Below are 15,557 nucleotides of genomic sequence, written 5' to 3' on the forward strand. Positions count from 1 at the left end.
CGCCTCCCTCCAATTCCTGGTTTTCTAGCTCTGCCGTGGGATCAGACCTCTCTGAGGTCAAGAGAGATCCTGGCCACCATATTTTAGTCTATATTTTTAGTCTCCTGACATATGAAGGTATGAAAAAATATTGAAACCAGATTACAAAAATGGTGGGTTTGTAAAATATTTAAATCAACAAGCTGGCTCTTTTGACATCTAAAGTGCTATGCAATAGAATGGTGCTGTGGACTAGTTTATCACAAGATTTATATTTAAGATATATTATTTAGGGTATCCTCTAGGTGGTATTGTCCCAAATTCAGACTGCTTCATTCAGTTATGTCTTGCATGGACTGTGTCAAAAGTTTAAATTCATGTCATTTCATGAATGAGAGATCCAATCCAAGAAGCTCTCCTATTCACATCCCCTGTCCTCGGGTCTCTGGCACTCTGAGAGGCCCTGCTTGGAATCTCTATTTTATGCATTATGTGCTTTTCTGTGTCTTTATTCTACTTTACAATAAAAATACATCTTAAAAATCACGAATAAGCAACACTGAATAAATGGAGCTTCAGGTCCTAGAGTAAGCCAAGAACCCTCCACTTCTTTCCTGAGCTCTTTTGGGCCTGCTCTTATTCCACCCTTTTCCCCCAGGCCTCCTGCCCATCACAAGCCCCTCCATACCCTACAGCATCTATGGCCTGGACTTGTCCATCTATTCATTCATTCGCTCATCTACTCATCAGGTAGTTATGATGGTCCTCCTGTGTTTAATGTGCCCTGTACCCCGCAGGTTGCCCTTGATGACACACACTGTGATATAATAAAAATTACACAAACCCAGATGTCCAACAGAGAGAACTGTACTTGTCTTCTCTCTCTCTAGTCCTCAGATTCCTCATCTGCAAGGTAAGAAGCCTATCCTAGGCCAGGCAGGCAAAATCAAATGCATACAAGGGCCAGGTACATCAATGGCATGAGTGAGCCTAGCCAGGGGTAAGTAATAGGGAGTGGTGTTGACTTTGGCAAATTAGAGAGCCCACATCTAGTCCAAAAGGGACGATTGCCACTGAGCCCTGGCTGATTGTTTCCATGCAGTAATGTGGGCTCAGTGATGCCAGATAGTCCCTTTTTATTTTTTTCAAGAAAAGATGGAAATCTTGATTTCCATGAGACATGTTCAAAATGTTTAAACCATTGGCTGAGGCAGGTGGATCACCTGAGGTCAGGAGTTCAGATCAACCTGACCAACATGGTAAAACACTGTCTCTACTAAAAATACAAAAATTAGCTGGGCATGGTGGTGGATACCTATAATCCCAGCCACTCGGGAGGCTGAGACAGGAGAATCACTTGAACTGGGGAGGTGGAGGTTTGCAGCGAGCCAAGATCGCACCATTGCACTCCAGCCTGGGTGACAGAGTGAGACTCTGTCTCAAAAGAAAACCAAAAAAAAAAAAACATTGAACAGGTCAAAGAAAACTTGTCCAAGTGCTAAATTCAGCCGCAGTCACCAGTTGGCAAGCCTTGAGAGACTTGGTAGATTGCAGTCCGGCTTTCCCCCTCTTTTGTGCATACCTCACTTCCTTTTTACCTGGATGTGTGTCTCTCCCCCAGCAATCAAGGTATATAGTTATGGTTAAGCATTTAGTTGTCCTGGGAATATGCTCAATTGACCAACTTATGCCTGGTGTTCCATTATTGGAACGCTAAGTATGTGGAGTGATTTAGATCCTACTGCTCAAGGTCATCGCCAAGGTCTGATTTTTCACTAATGCAAGAGTTCAAAAAAATTGCTATCTCTGGCATAAATGGGTTAATAATGGCTACAAAGGCCTAGATGTACATGTACTCCTGTGTTATACACTCACCACCAAGATTAGTTCAGTACTGGGTATACAAAATAGTACCCAGTAGTATGTGCTTATTAAATAACAGGGAGCTGCAGCTTTTAGTTGTAGAATAAAATGGGTTAAGGCCAGGCGCAGGGACTCACGCCTGTAATCCCAGCACTTTGGGAGGCCAAGGCGGGCAGATCACCTGAGGTTGGAAGTTCGAGACCAGCCTGATCAACATGGAGAAACCCTGTCTCTACTAAAAAGACAAAATTAGCAGGGCGTGGTGATGCATGCCTGTAATCCCAGCTACTCAGGAGGCTGAGGCAGGAGAATCACTTGAACTCGGGAGGCGGAGGTTGCAGTGAGCCGAGATTGCACCACTGCACTCCAGCCTGGGCAAAAGGATGAGACTCCATTTAAAAAAAAAAAAAAAGGGATTATAAAATAGGTGCAAGAAGTGCATGGTTTTTGGCAAAATGGCTATAATATTTGGTAAGGAAGCTGATTCACCTGAAACCTCAAAGAGAGACTCCTGGTCTGTAATTTATCCTTCTCCATATGCAGGTAAGTGAAATGGAGGGCTACAAAAAGCAGGACTATGTCATCTGTCAGAAACCACACTGCACCAACCCCTTTGGACCTAAATTAATGTATTCCATCAAGCCATAAATTACCCTCTCTTCCTCTCTTTATTTCCTCCTTCATTACCCCCTGCTCCCCAGGAGGAGTTAACAGACAACTCAAGGATACATCTCACTTACCAGGAGCAGGACTTGGGCTCTGCGCAGAAAAGAAGCCCATTATTCCTGAATCTGTGACTCTAAGGGTGATCACACCTTCTGCAGCTGAAGGGAGTACAAAGAAACACTTGAGCCTAGTGGCATCGGCCCTATTTTCTTCACTAGAGGGAAAATGGGCCATTATTCTCGCCGTGCTCCATTCCCACCAGCCCTGGGTTTAGCAGGTTCCATGCTGGACACTCCAACAACATATTAGCATATTTTGCATTTAAAAAGAGCTTGGAAAATGAATTAAATGATTGGCATGGTGTTTCCAACGGTTTTTCCCAAACTACTAGTAATTGTGTGGTTTTGAAATTTGCCACTTCTGCCTGCCATGCCCTCAACCTGGCAGCCAGTTTAATCAGGAGACACTGCACCAGGCGGGGGCATGTTTTAAGGCTCGTGATACCCAGTGATTGTCAGAGCAGTATCTGGAGACTTGCTAAAGAGAAACTTGTCCTAGTTTTTCAGCAGAGCTTGCAGTTCATTTTCCTTCCTTACAGAGCTGAGGTTTATACCAGTTAGAATCTTCTTTTTATGAAAGGGTCTGGGTCAGCCCTTTGAGGTTGCTGAGGCGCCAGGCAGTGTAGACACCATCCAAATCCTGACACGGAGCTAATAGAGGTGCAGCTTGGGGGCGGTGCTAGGGTGTTCGCTTGTTCACAGCGCACGGCACTGCTCTAACCAAAAGGTCTGTGTGTAGGGGGCCATTGTCTTTGAAAAGGTGGAAGCTTCTGGAATGTGTTTGGGATGTGTTCAGGTCCAACTTCTTCATTTTTCAGGCAAGAAAGATGGAACTCAGAGAGACTGTTACACGTGCAGGGTCATAGCCATTTTTACTCTTCTATGACAGTAGAATTCAGATTCTTCTGACTCTTAATGTAGGTTTAATTTTATAAGTCCACAGAAAAGAAAAATTAACCAAGAGTTAAGAGTTTTAGGTTGAATAAGGTTCCTAGGCAGAGGTGAGAAAGCCTGGGATGGACAAATTTAGAAAATGACAAGCTCTGAAGGCACCTTAGGCATTTTTATTTTTATTTTATTTTGAGGCAGGATCTCCCTCCCAGGCTGGAGGGCAGTGGCTCTATCTCGGCTCACTGTAACCTTCAAATCCAGGCTCAACTGATCCTCGCACCTCAGCCACCCAAGCAGCTGTGACTACAAGTTTGCGCCCCCATGCCCAGCTAAGTTTGGGGATTTTTTGGTTGTTTTTTTCCCCTATAGAATCAGGGTTTCGCCGTGTTGTGCAAGCTGGTCTCAAACTCCTGGACTCAGGTGATCTTCCTGCTTTGGCTTCCCAAAGTGCTGAGATTACAGGTGTGAGCCACTGCACCCAGCCTACATAGGCTTTTTTAAAACAACCGAGGATTGCTATTAATGAATACAATTAATGATGATAACAGTAGTAATACTTGCTAACATTTGTGTGCTTTCTCAGTCCCAAGCACTGTGCCAAGTGCAGGACATGTATTAGATCACTTAATTGTCACAACAACTCTGTGAAGAAAGTTGGTACTAATAGAGCCCTGTTTTACAGATGAGAAAACCGAGGCTCAAGAAATTGAGTAACTGACCCAAGGTTACCCAGATCTGTCTGACTTCAGAATCAAAATCTTTAGGGGAAAAAAAGGAGAGAATCTGACTTCAGAATCAGCATATTTAGGGGAATAAAAGGAGAGAATCTGTACATAAATAATTAAGACATGGGATTCTTAAGGCCGGCAGCCCTCTTTAAAGTATTTAGGTTGGTGCAAAAGTAGTTGCAGTGAAAAAACCACCATTACATTTGCACCAACCTAATATTAAATACAGAGACAAGATGAAATAGAGAAGAGCTGGATGCGGTGGCTCATGGCTATAAGCCCAACACTTTGGGAGGCCAAGGCGGGAGGATCCCTTTGAGCCCAGGAGTTCAAGACCAGCCTGGGCAACATGGTGAGACCCTGTCCCTACAAAAAATTTAAAAATTAGTTGGGCATGTTGGTGCACAACTGTAGTCCCAGCTACTCGGGAGGCTGAGATGGGAGGATCACTAGAGTCCAGGAGGTCAAGGCTGGAGTGAACCATGATCTCACCACTGCACTCCAGCCTGGGTGACAGTGAGACCCTGTCTCTAAATAAATACATAAATAAAAGAGAAAAGCTGGCTCACAGGAGAGACCCAAGGGCACCAAGACAGCACCGGCCAGGAGAGCAGAGGTGAGTGCAGCGTACATGGAACAAAAGCACCCCTGTGGAGTGGACAGAAGCACAGACTTAGGGCTTAGGAGAGGAATGAAACAAAAATTCCTCTGTTTTCAGGAGCTGAAGATAGAGAAATTATCTGTACAGTGCATGTGCGTGTATGTTAGTGATATGGAGGAAGAGGATCTCACTCACACACCAGGAGACTGGAGGGAGGGTGCTTTCTTATGCTAGCTGAGCATAAGGGCCATTACGTGGTCACTATGTGGATAAGAATGACAGAAGAGAAACCAAAACCCAGGAAGACAGGGATAACTGAGGCCCATGAATACATCTACCAGCGTGCGACTAAATCCGTGGCAGGAGACGCTGTCCCTGCGACATACCTTGTTGACCAGAGAGCCCCTCATGCTCTGTGTAATAACTAGGTGGGGCCTTGGGCTGTGGGGGATGTGCTGGCGGCAGCCCTGGTGACCATGGGCACTGAGAAGGGACTGCTCTGAGGGAATGAGTGGTTCATTTAATCGCAGGTGTGTTCCCACGCTTCACAGGGCTGATGGATCATGCCTGTAAAGGGGTTCTTGGAAGGCTCATTCCAGGTTGTTCTCATTGGGAATATAAATGAAGTACAGTGGGTTTGGGCTCTACCCAGGGTGTTGTGGGTTTTTATTTTATTTTATTTTACACAGAGTACCCAGGAGATGGCAGATAATTCATTTATTTACCCACTGCCAATTGAAGACATTGATCTTTTTTTCAGTTATTAAAACACTGCATTTCACCAAAAAGAAAACATTTACTTAACTCTGAGCCACTGATTAAATAGACTATTATAGAACAATTTGAAGGTTGGTTATGAAGACTGTGTAATAGTAAGGGTAGCTGCTTGCATGGAACACTATGTAAAATGGGGAATATATGTAATGTATGTGTAGTGGAATAACATTTTCTGAAGGCATACAGATATGCCCAGAGTCAGAGAGACTAAGCAGCTTGCCTGCCTAAAGTCACACGGCTGGTTAATGGCTGAGCCAGGATTCATCAACCCAGGAAGAATACGTCTTCTTAATCACAGCTATGCTAAACTACCAAGGCCATCTTATGATACATTCCAACTTCAAATCTGCAAATCCAAAATCATTTGTTCAACTCTGCAAAAGTTTCATCAAACAAGACCTGTTTCCTTTTACTGTCATGAAAGCTTCAAAGACTTATAACAATGCTTAGAGTTGGGTGATGAACTATGCCAGTTTTTTCTTTACTTTTCAAAGTTTATTTAATGTGCTTACATTCTCTTTATAACGACATGGACATACCTACATCCATACAAATTATGGAGAAAATGAGAATAAGAACAATATGAAAACTTGGCCGGGCTCGGTGACTCACACCTGTAATCCCAGCACTTTGGGAGGCCGAGGTGGGAGGATCATGAGGTCAGGAGATCGAGACCATCCTGGCTAACACGGTGAAACCCCGTCTCTACTAAAAATACAAAAAATTAGCCGGGCGTGGTGGCGGGCACCTGTGGTCCCAGCTACTCGGGAGGCTGAGGCAGGAGAATGGCGTGAACCCAGGAGGCAGAGCTTGCAGTGAGCCGAGATCCCACCACTGTACTCCAGCCTGGGCAACAGAGTGAGACTCCGTTTCAAAAAAAAGAAAAAAAAAGAACAATATGAAAATTCTCCCACCTCATTGTAAGAGTTGGGGGAAAACATATTTCTATTTGAGCACTGTTAGGAACCATGCATGAAAGACGGGTCCCGCCTTCAAGTGCTGAGGAACAGGGTAGAGACCAAATACACAAGCAAGTTTCTGTGACAACAGTTGAAAAGCAATAGCTGTGAGAGTTGAGTGCACTGAATTTTCAGAGTGCCAAAAGGATATAAAATCAATGACCCCAGACAGAATTCATCTTGACAAGCTTTCTGCCTATATAAGGTGATTTTGGAGAGGCATTTGGAAGTAGTGGTGGCCCTCCCTCGACTGGCAGAAGGAATGGCATGGGCAGATTGTGAAGTGGAGCCCTGTTGGTGATGAAGAAGCGGGTGTGTCACTAGGGAGAATCTGAATGTGCCACATTGAGGGATGTAAGCATGTTAAGTTTTCAATATTGTCAGAGATATTTGAACCAGAGCAACTCCATCTTGAATGGTGGTTGGGTAAAATGAGGCCGAGACCTGCTTGTGAGGTTCTTGTATCAGTTCAAACTCCAAAAGCGCGCTGACAGACAACACCAGGCAGCATGGAGCAACACGCTGTTTTAATGAGTGCCTGGGTGCAGGCGGGCTGATACCTAAAATGGCGTCAGCACCAAGTGAGGATGGGGCAAAGGATTTATAGTCTCCTGTAAACAGGAAGTGTCTTAGTCTGATGGAACTGCTACGTTGTACCCGGATGGCCTCCTTCTTGATCTTCAGGGGTACGTGTCAGCCAGGGTAGGTGTCTTCCAGCCAGCTTTCTTCCTGCTTCTGCTATTTTGCTGGCACAAGTAGCCTTGCGCTTTGGGACTGGGCCTGAGAAGGGAGGAGTTTTTCATCCCCTTAAGCTTCCAGGCCCCGGGGAGAATCTTACATTCCTGTCCATTTGGTTATAGAAAAGGGAAAAGGGACGACTTTCTTAACAACTACTTCAGGCGGAACATAGGGGGTGGCTTGGGCACCTTGGAAAAAGAAAACCTTACTTTTTTAGGTATTCTTGAGAGACGGGTTGGTATTCACCGTGTCATAGCAGGAGCATCGTCTGGATTGTCTGGAAATATGTCTGTGCCCACAAGACAGTTATGTTGAGAGGACAAGGAGGCGTCAACAGGGAAAGGCAGGGCCTCATCTGCTGCTTTATGAATAAAGGACCGTGTGTGGATTAAGGAGGGGAGGTAATTCCCACGTGGCTGAGTCTGGTAAGGATGGAAGCCCTAAGACAAAAGTTCAGCCATACATGATTTTAAAGGGACTATAAAAAGAGGGTGCCTTTGGTGTTACGCTGAGTTTCATGAGGGCAAAAGGGAGATATTTTGTCCGTGACTGGTGAATTTCCAGAGCCAGCTTGGTGAATCGGGCTTTAAGGACAGAGTTAATATTTTTCAACTTTGCCTGAAGATTGAGGCCTGTGGGGTATGGGGAGAACTTACTTTATTCTTAAGGATGAAGAGACGCCTTGGGTAATTTGGCTGATGGAGGTGGGCCTGTTATTGGACTGGATGGATGTTGGGAGTCCAAAACAGGGAATTATATGCATGATAAGAGTTTGTGTGACGATATTTGTACCTTCTGAAGTTGTTGGGAACGCTTCTACTTACCTGGAGAAAGTACAGGTAAAGACCAGAAGATAGCAGAGCTGTTTATTGGGCGGCATGTGAGTGAAATCTACTTGCCAATCTTGCCCAGGTACCTGGCCCTGCCCTTGGTGGGTAGGAAAAGGCGGCGACTGGAGGGAGACCTGGGGTGACACCGAGTGGCAGATAGAGCAGGACTGTGTAATTTCTCAAACACGGCTGGAAGGATGAGGACAAGTGAGGATAGGGCGGAGAAGTTGCAGGAGAGGTTTGTAACTGACATGGAAAGAGTTGTAGAGGCTTTGGAGGTGAGGAAGGCTTTGAGAGTGAGGAACAAGGAAGCACCCTTCCTTGACACACCATGGTCCTTGCTTTTGAAGGTTTTGGGCTCAGAAGTCCTCCTTTTCTTCTGAGAAGTAAAAAGGATAGAACAAGGACAGAGACAGAAACTGGCCTTGCACGGGTTGTAGGGCTACTTTTTTGGTTACCTGATCTGCTAGCACATTTCCAGCCAGTATAGGATTGCCTGGGGTTTGGTGGCCCCTGCAATGAATAATGGCAACTTTCTGCGGGAGCCTGGCAGCTTGAAGGAGCTTGCTAATGAGAGAGCCATTTATGACAGGAGTGTTTTTTGCAGTTAGGAAACCCCGTTCTTTCCAGATGGACGAGTGTGAGTGCACTATGTGGAACACATAACGAGAATTTGAATACATGTTGATCTGTTGTCCGGCTTGGCTTCAATAGTGTGTAGTGGGGGAGTGACACTACAGCATAGCCAGCATTCCGGTGTCCTTGATGTAGGAAGGAGCTGCCATTTACAAACCAAGTAAAGGAGGCATCTGGAATGGGTTGATCTGTTAGGTTTGGAAAAGGTGTAATAAGAAAGGTTTGAACGGTGTTTACACAGAAGTGTGTAGGGTCTTGGGCAGTTGTAGCTTCAGGTAAGAGCGTGGCCGGGTTTAGATGGGAGCTGGTTAGCACGGTGATGTGGGGCGTTTCTACAAATAGAGCATACAGTTGGAGGAGCTGTGGCACAGAGATGAGACAGTACACTGCGGTGAGCTAGCATGTCTTTGATGTTATGGGTTGAATAAACTGTTAGGTTGGCATGGAGAGATAGTTTTAGGCTTTCAAGGGTGAAGACAGCGGCTGCCACCAATGTTCAGAGGCAGGCAGGCTGTCCAAGAACTGTGACTTCAAGCTGTTTAGAGAGGTAGGCAACAACCTGGAGGGTGGGTCCCTTAGACTGGGTTAGATCACCAGTACAACTCCACGCCATTCGTTGGTATAGAGGCAGAAAGGTTTGGTGAGGTCTGGGAGAGTGAGGATGGGGACTGAGGTGAGAGCCTTCTGGAGTAGACGGAAAGGCTGGGTAATAGGCTGTGCAGGGTTTGAAAGCTTATGGAGAGGGCCTTTAGCAGCTTGGTGTAACGGTTTGGCAAGTACAGCGAAGGAGGGAACCCAGAGCCTAAAATATCCTGCTAGTCCTAGAAAAGAGAATTTCTTGCTTAGTTTGCGGAGGCGGGAGGGACTGGAGGAGGGATATGCAGTTCGTTGTGAGCCCTTGGGTTTGCAGGGTAAGAGCCACGCCTAGATAGGTGACTAAGGGGGTGCATATTTGTGATTTCTTGGGGGAGACCTAATACCCCCATTCTGCCAAAAAGTTTAAAAGAGAGAGATAGTATGGGCGTTGCAGTCTCTTTGAGAGGGGCTACGCAGGAGCAGATCATTAACACATTGAAGGAGAGTGGACAGTTTTAGGGATAAGATACAGAGGTCGCGAGCAAGGGCCTGTACGAAAAGGTGGGGGCTGTCTCTGAAACCCCAAGGTAATACACACCAGGTGAGCTGACGTGAAATGTGGGTGTCAGGGTTTTCCCACGTAAAGGCAAAGAGGTTTGGGGAATTCGAGTGTAAAGGAATTGTGAAAAAGGCATTTTTTTAGGTTTAGAACAGAAAAATGGGTGGTATTGGAGGGAATCATGAAACATAAGGTGTATGGGTTAGGAACTACTGGACGTGCTGGGAGTACAGCTTGGTGAATGAGCCCGAGGTCCCGGACTAGGCGATAAGTTCCATCTGGCTTTTTAGCAGGTAGAATTTGTGTGTTAAAAGGGAAGTTTGTTGGGTGGAGTAGGTGAGGCGAGGAGGCGAGAAATGATAGGCTTTAGGCCTATGAGAGCTGCTTGAGGGATGGGATACTGCTTCTGTGATAGGAACTGGGTGGGCTCCTTAAGGGGAATGCGGATGGGGGTGTGGTGTTCTGCGACTGAAGGTGTAGAAGTATCCTAAACTGCGGGGTTAACTACGGATAGGGGATAAGGAAAAGTTGCATGTTTTAAGGTGGGAGGTTGGAGGAGTAGAAGAGAGTTAGATGCCCCAGAAGAGTCTGGGTTGATGTATTGGGTACTACGGGGAACGTGGAAGTGGAGAATAGTGTGGAGTTTTGAAAGGACGTCTCTGCCTAGGAGTGGAGTTGGGCATGAGGGCAGAGCTAAGAAAGAGTGAGCGAAGGAAAAGGTGTCAGGGAGCAGAAAAGTGGAGGGCTGGCTCCGGGTTTGGAGACTTGTCAGTCAGTTCCCACAACGGAGACGGGAGGACTGGGTGGGCCCTGAAAAATTAGGTAAAGCAGAGTAGATTGCCCGGTGTTAATTTAAAAAGAACAGGCCGGGCGCAGTGGCTCAAGCCTGTAATCCCAGCACTTTGGGAGGCCGAGACGGGCGGATCACGAGGTCAGGAGATCGAGACCATCTGGCTAACATGGTGAAACCCCGTCTCTACTAAAAAATACAAAAAACTAGCCAGGCGAGGTGGCAGGCGCCTGTAGTCCCAGCTACTCGGGAGGCTGAGGCAGGAGAATGGCGTGAACCCGGGAGGCGGAGCTTGCAGTGAGCTGAGATCCGGCCACTGCACTCCAGCCCTGGCCACAGAGCGAGACTCCGTCTCAAAAAAAAAAAAAAAAAAAAAAATTTAAAAAGAACATACTGGCCTATCTGCCACCATCAGGTTACCCTTGGCTTGGATGAAGTGATGGTAGTTGCCAGGGCGTCTGTTCCAGGGCACCATCAATCTTCAGCAGCAAGGCCGATGAGATCAAGTTAGAGGTTTTATCTGGCTCGGGAAGGGATTGAGGCAGTCCTTGCTGGGGCTGCTCATAGTCTGACTTCCAGTGGGGTCCTCCGCAGAGGGGGCACGGCCTGGTGGGCTTACCTGGGTTTGGACATTGTCTGGACCAGTGGCCTTCATTGCCGCACTTGAAACCGGCACCAGGTGGAGGTGGATTGCTAGGAGGCTTCTGTGTGGAGCTGCGGCCCCGTGGGCCTGCAGGGATCATGACCGCAGAGGCAAGCATTCGAAACTGTCTGTTTTTGCCTTTTACTTGCCTCATCATGATTGTTAAAGACCTTGAAGGCTAAATTAAGAAGGTCTCGTTGTGGGGTTTGAGGGCCGTCGTCAAGCTTCTGAAGCTTGTGCCGAATATTGGGGGTGGATTGGGAGATGAACCGAAGGTTTAAGATGGTGGTTCCTTCTGGGCTGGCTGGGTCTAGGTTGGTATATTTTTTAATGGCTTCAGTTAAATGAGAAAGAAAAAGGACTGGGTTTTCATTAGGACCTTGGGTGATTTCTGAAAGTTTTTCATAGTTTCCCACTTTATGGGCACCCTTTTTGAGTCCTGCAAGGAGACACACAATTATGTGGTTTCAACGGCAGCATCCAGAGGCCCCATCTTGATAATCCCAGTGGAGGTCCTGGTTGGGGAGTGCCTCTGCACCACCAGTAGGCTGGGCGGGAGCTTGGTGATGAATGGTATCAGCATGTGCCTGAGCTAGGGTCTAGATACAGTCTCGGTCTTCTGGGGTGAGGGTGGAAGAGAGGATAGCCTAGAGGTCACGCCAGGTTAGTTCATAAGACTGGGTGAGGTTCTGAAATTTTCTAATATAAGAGGTAGGGTCTTCTGGAAATGAGAGAGATCAGTGAGGGAGAAAGGAACATGAACTCTAACAATACCTTCATTTTCTGCTACTTCCTGACGGGGGCATTCTAGCACAGGCGCTGAAGTAAGAGTGGGCCATGGGCCCAAAGATGGCGCCCCAGCGAGTACCGGTGGGAGAGAAGGAAGAACCTGGAAGTGGTTCCTGCTGAGGGTTTGAAGGGGGAAGGGGGATTGAGTTGATAGGCAGTGGAGGATAGGGCCATAAGGTGGTGGGATGGGTTTACAAGCCTCAGGAGAGGGCAGTGGGGGAGTAGAATGGATACAGGCAATACTAGAATTGTCCTGAGGAGAGGACAGTGTAGGAAAAGAAGTGGATACTGCTGACTGAGAACATGGCGGCTGGGAAGATGGCGGCTGAGAAGACAACGAGGAGGCTTGGGGGGGTTAAAGAAGACGGCTCTGGCTAACACGGTGAAACCCCGTCTCTACTAAAAATTACAAAAAACTAGCCGGGCGAGGTGGCGGGCGCCTGTAGTCCCAGCTACTCGGGAGGCTGAGGCAGGAGAATGGCGTAAACCCGGGAGGCGGAGCTTGCAGTGAGCTGAGATCCGGCCACTGTACTCCAGCCTGGGCGACAGAGCGGGACTCCGTCTCAAAAAAAAAAAAAAAAAAGAAGACGGCTGACAGGAAGAGGTAAGGGCTGGGAGGGGTGGACAGCAGTCTGCTGGATTTAATGAGGAAAAAAGAGGTAGGGTCGGCAGGAGAAAGGCAATCAGGGCGGCAAGAATCGAGAAGGATTTGAACAGGTAAGCAAGAATTGCAAAGGTTGGGTTGTGATCTGAGTGTAAAAAGGCCTGGAGGTAAGGAACTTCTCCTCATTTATTCAGTCTTCGGCAATAATTGCTTAAGTCAGTTAAAATTGTAAAGTTGAATGTTTCATTTGCAGGCCATTTGGACCCATTATTTAATTGTATTGTGGCCAGACTGAACTGCAAAAAAGACAAGGCACTTAGGGCAGATATCTTGCGAGAGGCCTAAGGTTTGTAGGTTTTTTAATGAGGCAGCCAGCCTAGAGGGCTGTCCTTTGGAATGGAAGACTGGGAATTTCCCACAACAGAGGGTAGGCTCAAAAAAACAGGAAAAAGGAGACCATCCTGGACAGGGAAGAGGAGATAGTCCTGGACAGCCAGAGGGAGACAATAAAAGGAGCAATTGTCACTGCTGCCATTTTTTCGTTCCCAGAACAGGATCAAATGACTTAGAGGCGTCCCCCTAAGAACAGATGATCAGCAAGTGCCTGGCACACACCAGAATCTTCTTGGACCAACGTTGGATTTTTGGACCAGAGAAACCAAGAGAGGCCGTGTGGATTTTCCCCTGTTAACAGGGCTCCCGGGAAAACTTATCAGTAGGCGAGATCAGTGACCGATGTGCATGCACAGAGAGGTGACTAGAGGCTGAGGAGCTTCCTTTGTCTGTCTGCTGTGGCCTGCTCTCCCGGGTGGAGGGGTAGGTCCACTGGGGACACAGACCTGAGCCCCTCCCAGGTTTTGGCACCTGATGTAAGGTTCTTGTATTGGTTGGAACCCGAAGAGCCCGCCAACAGACAACACAAGGTGGTGTGGAGCAACATGCTGTTTTAATGAGTGCCTGGGTGCAGCCTGGCTGAGGCCTAAAATGGCGTCAGCACCAAGTGAGGGCGGAGCAAAGGATTTATAGTCTCCTGTAAACGGGAAGTGTCTTAGTCTGACATAACTACTACATTGTACCCGGATGGCCTCTTTCTTGATCTTCAGGGGTAAATGTCTTCCATCCAGGGTAAGTGTCTTCTGGCCGGCTTTCTTCCTGCTTCTGCCATTTTGCTGGCGCATGCTGCTGGTGCAAGTAGCCTTGTGCCTTGGGACTGGGCCTGAGAAGGGAGGAGTTATTCATCTCCTGAAGCTTTCAGGCCCCGGGGAGAATCTTACACTACTGGGCTGCATTTCCAGACGATTAGGGCATTCTAAGGCACAGGATGAGGCAGGAGGTCGGCACAAGATACAGGTCATAAAGATCTTGCAGATAAAACAGCTTGTGGTAAAGAAGCCAGCCAAAACACACGAAAACCAAGATGGCGACGAGAGTGACCTCTGGTCATCCTCACTGCTATACTCCCTCCAGCATCATGACAGTTTACAAATGCCATGGCAACATCAGGAAGGTACCCTATATGGTCAAAAAAGGGAAGGCATGAATAATCCCCCCTTGTTTAGCATAAAATCAAAAAAAAACATAAAAATGGGTAACCAGCAGCCCTGGGGGCTGCTCTGTCTATGGAGTAGCCATTATTTTATTCCTTTACTTTCTTAATAAACTTGCTTTCACTTTATGGACTCGCCCTGAATTCTTTCTTGTGCAAGATCCAAGAACCCTCTCTTGAGGTCTGGATCCGGACCCCTTTCCAGTAACTGTATTACTGACCATCAAAGGAAACCCCATCTGAGCAACGGGCTCCAGACCCCCATCTCTAATCAGAGCCCCATCCTGGAAGTCACTTGTAATAAGGAAAGTTATTCCATAAGGTGGGCCTGCCACTACCCCTGCAGGTTTCAAACACCCACCCTCCTTTCCAAAACCAGACCCAGGTTAGTGTGGTCACCTACTGGTGAGTTCATTTGCATCTGGTGGTCAGATCTAGTCAGGGTGTAATTCAGCTAAATTAATAGTGCAAATTCCTAGTGAGTTTTACAGGTGGGGAATAGAGGGTGAGAATTTGGGATTTTAAACTTGCATTTCAGAACGGCTGTCACATTAGAGCTTCATTTCAATCCCTTGGGGTGGCCACCAAGTAAACAGCTCAATTTCCATCCCTCCTGGAGGTACAGAATGCAGCATTCACACTTGCCAACAAATTGTCTCCTGTCTTTGTAGGTGCTTAATGGCTTTTAGTAGAGTTAAGGCTGAGAAGAAAGACTGACTTCCTCTTATTGGGTAAAATGGAAACACTGGGGAGACAATTCCATTTCAGACAGACCCTTTCCTTCTCAGATTACTGATCCACAACCCAGCCAACTCCCTTTCAACTCATTCAGGTAACATGGAAGACAGAGGCCACCCGCCTGGGGGAGAGGAGGGTAGAAGAGCCCGTTGAGCTTTGTGTTTGGGATTTGTCAGCAGAGAGGAGATTTGCATTTCTAATAAGAGCCCCGTCTGGGTGTGCTTTAGCCCAGTGGCTGCACATCTCTGTAGCTCTCCAAGTGCTCTCGGTTTGCAGAGCAATGGAAGAATCTTCTACAGAAACAAATAGCTGTGGGAAGAGAGTCAAAAGCACAGGATAGTGGGGTGCCAGGGGCACTTCCTGGGTATCAAGGAGCCTTTAAAATGGTATTACAGCAAACCACCACCACAGACACCCTGGCGAATATTCCTCGTGTGCCCATCCCTCACATGCCCTTTGTCTCTGTAAGAGAGACTGATTACATGTTCTACTCTGAGATTTGGAGACATATTGTTATTTCTCCAAAAAGAAGTAACCGGGCATGTCAATCCCAGCATGTTTATACAGCAGAAAACTGGGAAAAGA

The 15,557-nt window shown here is 47.1% G+C and overlaps 1 protein-coding gene across 3 annotated transcripts in view; it reads left to right on the forward strand.

The window, feature by feature from the left end:
• Window positions 1-15,557, forward strand: part of ZHX2 (zinc fingers and homeoboxes 2) — a 191,035-nt gene that overhangs the window by 43,913 nt on the left and 131,565 nt on the right. The gene's annotated exons all lie outside the window — the stretch shown is intronic.

This window comes from Trachypithecus francoisi, unplaced genomic scaffold (genome assembly GCF_009764315.1).
Source record: "Trachypithecus francoisi isolate TF-2019V2 unplaced genomic scaffold, Tfra_2.0 Lachesis_group7, whole genome shotgun sequence".
Classification (NCBI taxonomy): domain Eukaryota; kingdom Metazoa; phylum Chordata; class Mammalia; order Primates; family Cercopithecidae; genus Trachypithecus; species Trachypithecus francoisi.